Consider the following 6,000-nt stretch of genomic DNA (forward strand, 5'->3'; position numbering starts at 1 on the left):
AACATATTTTCCAAAAATTGGCAGCAAGTATTGTAAAGGTTTGGTGACACATTTGCCTCTGTATTTTGCAGAGAAGAACACCGACACACCTCCTTGAAAACAGGAGGCAGTGGTCTAAACCTTTAAAAAACAGCTATCTTTTAATGATGACTTAACTTAGAAAATACAAGCTTTTCAGACCAGACAACAGAAACATGCTCATATTTATTTTATGATTCTGTGTTTTCTTGCTGGCGCTTCAGCTACACTGAGGCTGCTTGGTTGGAAAAAGGTTTTAAAACTGAATGTCTTGACGACTTCTAACAACACTCAATAGCAACAACAGCATGTACTATCTGCCCCTGTCATTTATTCATATTTAAATATTATTTATACATTTTCAAATATATTATACAATTCCATATACACCCCTGATTCTAAAGGTAATCTGACATTCTTGCACCAACAACAACATTTATTTATATAGCACATTTACATACAAATGAGGTACAGTGTAGGGCCATTAAGCCGCGGGCCTGTAATCCGCGAATTCGCTTAAGCTGCGCAAAAAGCTTGGATTCCAATTTTTTGACTCTATGGATCGTACAAACCTATACATGGCCTCTCAAACACTCGAGACAGATGTTAACAGCTGTCATTTTGGCATTTCGAAAGTCCGTGATTGACATGCTATGCACTATCGCGGATTAAATATTTAAATGCTGGCTTATAACTTCAAAGAGCTATTTATAGAAGATTAGTCTTTTATTTATCAATAAACAATAAAATAACTTACAATGAAATTCAAATATTAATCTGTTTTATCCACGCTGAGTGTCAACATTATGGAGGCCGTCATTGTAACCGATTCACACCTTACAATGCTACAAAGTTAATCCGCAGTAAATCCGCAAAAAATTGACTCGTTTTTAAAGTACATGTATTATTTTTAATTCGATAATCTGATAAAACTTGAAATTGTATAAATATGAGTCACAAACCCAACGTAAATCACTTCAGTTTCTGATTCTATAGCAAGCACATCATATTTGCTTTAAAAATTTTTACACCATGAGTAATAAACGTAAACACGCTTCATATGAAGTTCAGCAAAAGCTGGATGTCATCGAACTATGCATTTAATATGCAGCACGCAATATCGCGATCGTGAAACTACGGCGCAACTTTCAAAATGGCGATTCACGGGTCAACACATGAGAAAGGATTGTGATCACAAAAAACATTTATTTTTTCATTATTTATTGTAATTTATGCATTATCAAAAAATATTTAAGCTGCGGACCACCTAAGCCGCGGTTAAGCAGTTTGGACCCCAATCACCGTGGCTTAATGGCCCTACACTGTAACTCAAAGTGCTTTACAAGATGAAGAAAGAAAAGTTTATAAAAAATACAAAATAAGATTAGGCAATACTAAATAACAAGGAATAAAGCAAAGTTCAATGGCCAGGAGGACAGAAAAAAATAAACCAAAAAAAAAAAAAACTCTAGAGAGCTGGAGAAAAAAAAAACAAAATCTGCCGGGGTTTCATGGCCATGAGACACTCCAAACCAGCCCCTACTGAGCATTCGACTTGACATAAATTATCTAAACTTGTCCTCTTGTATTACAGGCTTCACATGGAAGAATTTGATTATGATGGTCATATGGACATCTGGCCTTCAATCCATAAAAGCAGGGGCTGCATGGTGCCTTGATCAGGTCTTCTGCTCTAACCCTGTTTTCTAGTCTTTCATTGAATGTTTACATTTCAAAAAGTCCTATAGCTCAATTACCTTTTGTTATGGTGTATAAAATCTGTACATTTTGGTTTCCATTATATTTTGTTCGAGACAAGACAACAGATGAACTAAGACGGATCAAAGCAGGTTTTGTCACACCTCACTTTCAAACAGCTGTTTCCTACATTGAAAGGAAGACATTCTGGGGCTCAATTATTTTACAACCCGGGAAAGAATGCTCTGCTGACACCCCAGGCTATTGATTACTTTATGGATGGACATCTGGGATTTATGGCCTGGGAAAGGGAAACAGGCAATATCAAAGAACTTTATTATCTGGGAAAGAGTTTGAGCAAAATTCATCAATCACATTGACAGCCAGCCAATCAGGTTCATGTGTTGTGTAACCAAGGCATGATATTTCATAATAAATATGCCTTGGTTTGGAAGAGGAGCAGAAGAAGGAGAAGAAGGAGGAAGAAGGAGAGGAGAGGAGGAAGGAGAAGAAGCAAAGAGAAGGAGGAGAAGAAGAGGAACAGACGAAGACGACATCAGAAAGGCATCATGAACATCCATTGCTAAATCAAACGCCTCCCTGGGACATTCATCCTTGTCATTTCAACTTTTTCGTAAGCTTTTCCTAAAAACTATATATTTTCAGACTTTCCTATCAGTACTTATTTTCTATTCTTTGTTCCAGTGGTATTATTATTATTCTTGTAATAAATACCATGCTGCTTTTAACTTTCTATGCTTTGTTTTAATGTCTAGAGTGATTGAATTAATAAGGTAGATTTCTAAGAGCACCTAGCGTAGCTGGAGATTTTGCCTTTAGCTTTGTGCTGCGGGGTTTTAAGGCTGAGAGTGAGGCACCACTCAATAGCTAGGGACAGTGTGAGAAGAAGGTATTCTTGGCTGATAAATGGCCTATAGTCAAGGATACTGAGTCTTTGTATGTTTTAATATTTTCTTGGAGACCAAAAGTAACATTTAGGTCTGAGGTCTATTTAAAACATCATATGTTGTCCGTGCCTATAATAAGTAAGTCTCTTGAAGTGCTGAGTGACAGGCTGATGTGTGGTATAAAGTGCAAAGGGTTAATCAGCGTGTGTGTGTCATTCATAGGGCACTGTTGTGGTTAGGGTCTGTGAGTGTGTTTATCTATATGTGTGTGTGTGTTCATTTTAAAGTGCAACAGTAAACCAACCCGATAACGAACCTGACGAGAACATTTACCCTTGAGAAACCAGGTAAAGGGTAAGTAGAGGGAAATACTACGATAATATACCTTTCCACATCCCAAGCAAAAGTATTTTAGGTGTACAGTATATACGTAAGAAAAGTCTATATGTAAAATATGTAAATATAGCAAAAAATGTATATGCAGTATCTACATAACCAACTAAAACATGAATAACAATGACAGACCAATTAAGCTGAACATTATTAGAGCTTACTTGAGTTTTTCTGCTCACCTCTTCACCAGTCCCTGACTCCTTCTTGAAGCAGTCACAGTCTTTTCTCATATGTAGTCTTCAATTTCTTATGAATCAAATAATGCTACTTTTTTGATTACATTAAGAAACATGATTGCTTTTACCTTGGATAACAAAATTTCTCGAGTGAGTTCAACCTCCTTTTTACTGTCATTCTTGAGTTCATGAGTTTTCAGATTTTGATGACAACTTGCTAACAATAAGAACATCCTGCTATTTCTTCAGGATAACTCATTTTAGATAGCTCATACGCCTGCATCTGCACTCGTGTCCTGTGGAACATAATCCTTCAGCAACCAAGGCTGCCGAGGCAATCCACATTCAAACATTTATATATAATTATATATAATTAAACTAAGTAAAATGTCTACTGTCACTTAAATGGTGTGGCTAAGTTTACATTTAATTAAACTAAATAAAACACAGAACTATCTGATCTTATGTTTATGTTTACTCAAAATGGTGTTTATCAATTTTAGTCAAGGTGGCATGAGTTGTTGTGACCAAATACAATGGAAACATTTACAAGCAGGGCCGGATTAAGAGCTTTGGGGGCCCGTAGCACATTTCAAATTTGGGGACCCTTTTGGTCTGCATCATCTGAAGTTTAGATTCTGAACAGTTCAAACCGGACTAAAAAATTATTTTACTCTCGATTATAAGAATCTTATAATATTTATGTGAATTTTATGTGTTGGGCCCCTAAAGTTTTGTTGTGTAAGAAATTTACAGTTTAAAAACGTAAAGATAATATTTTTAAAGACCAGTTTTTCAATACTACACTTTTTCATTAAATATTGGGTCCACCATTTGGGGGCCCCCGAAATTGCGGGGCCCGTAGCATATGCTACATGTGCCTATTGGTTAATCCAACACTGTTTACAAGTTTATAAAATATATAATGAACCAATTCACTTTAAAAAATAAATCTAAAATCTTTTTTTTTCTTTAGTTTTTGGGCTGCAACATATACATCAGGGCTTCACAAAACACTAAATACTGTATGTTCAGAAGCAATAAACACCGGTAATACAAAAAAAAATAAACAAATCACAGAAAAATTAAATAAATTGAAATAAAATAAATTACAGGACAAACGTAAAACAAAAATATTGGACAACTATAAAGCAGCTGGCACAAACAAGTTCAAAACTACCTTCAGAAACACAGCAAAGAATATAAAAAAACTTTATTTAGCCAGTACCACAAAAACGTCACTGAAAACTTTTAGGAGTGCAGTCATGGGTATATAACAGTAAATGCACAGCTCTGGCAAAAAAACATACTGCATAGTCCACAAAAATTCACAGATTCCTTGACTTTCCATCTTTTATTTATTATAAAAATCTGCCGTTCAAGTAATTTTAAACACATCAGAAGTCTATTACAGTAAATTTAATAAAGGTTCACTCTTAAATGCATACATATACAAAGCAAAAAAACTAAGTATACAGTACATGTATTTCAATATTGAGTGTGTGTACTGTTAAGTATTGATCAAAGTCAACCTATACGTCTTTTATGGGCTCTCTTCTACTACCACGTTGATTGCTCTCTTTTCTGTAAATATTACCCTGCATTAAAGGTGACTGCTGCCTGGTTATATTTTAAAAATAATTTATGAATATGTATTAAGATTATATATCCTACATAAATATACATAATGTAGATAAGTCAAACTGTTGTTGATAAACATACATTTATGTACATACTGTAAACTTCTAGTTCTATGCATTCTGGTCTTTTAACTCACTTAATGTATTGTACATTATTCATAGGTTTCTATGTCTTCTTGTCTCTTTTTAATTTCTAAATGCTAGGACTGTCCAGAGAAGTTTAGCACTGTTTGTTTGTAATATGTACATTCTTTCTTTGTCCACGTAGTCTTTCTTCAGGTAGCTCCCTTCTATATCCCAGAAATGTGCATTTACTCCTGTGCTTTGTGCCTGGAGCTTCTTCTAAAACCCTGAACAGTATATATTGTTTTAACATTTTTTCTTTAAACGGTTTTTATCAGTTCTGGAATATATATATATATATATATATATATATATATATATATATATATATATATATATAGATAAGTGTGTGTGTGTGTGTGTATAAAATACAACTACCTGGGGAATACCTGGATTTGAAAAGGCTAATATGAAGGAATTTTGAATTCAAGTGAAACGACTAGACAACACAGCAAGTGTAGCACCAACACTGAGATTGACTAGGCCATTGCACACCCATTGTACTTATCCTACTCCACTGTTTTGTAGCTTAGGCTGTTTTTTTTTTATTTTTTCCAATGAAAATGGGCTGTATTACATATGCTGATATGTTTGTTTACACAAGAGGGAAAATTTAAAATAATGGAGATGACCAGGAGAAGAAATGTCAGAAAACTAGAAAGAAGAGTCAATACTGAGAATCTGTCCTATCTTTCATCTAAACCATATCGCTAAACCAAAAAATCAAAGTCAAAGCCAGAACAAGGGTCTGTAATGCTAAATCAAAATACAAACAACACACACACAAAGATTTCTTTTGATTATCTCAAAACTCGCTGCATGGTGTCGACCATTTTTTTGTTGCAGTAATGACATCAGCACCAAGCATGTCTGAGAGTTGATGCACACAAATGGCATTACAACTGATGCTCAAAATTGTGGTGTCCATAAAGACAAAGATGGCATCGTAAAAAATATATAAACATTATAAAAATATTTTTAATCAAAAAACTGATGCTAAAGTTGTGGAAAACAATTTAATAAGGTCAGCACGGTGGCACAGTA

Source organism: Erpetoichthys calabaricus, chromosome 4, assembly GCF_900747795.2.
Source record: "Erpetoichthys calabaricus chromosome 4, fErpCal1.3, whole genome shotgun sequence".
Taxonomy (NCBI): domain Eukaryota; kingdom Metazoa; phylum Chordata; class Cladistia; order Polypteriformes; family Polypteridae; genus Erpetoichthys; species Erpetoichthys calabaricus.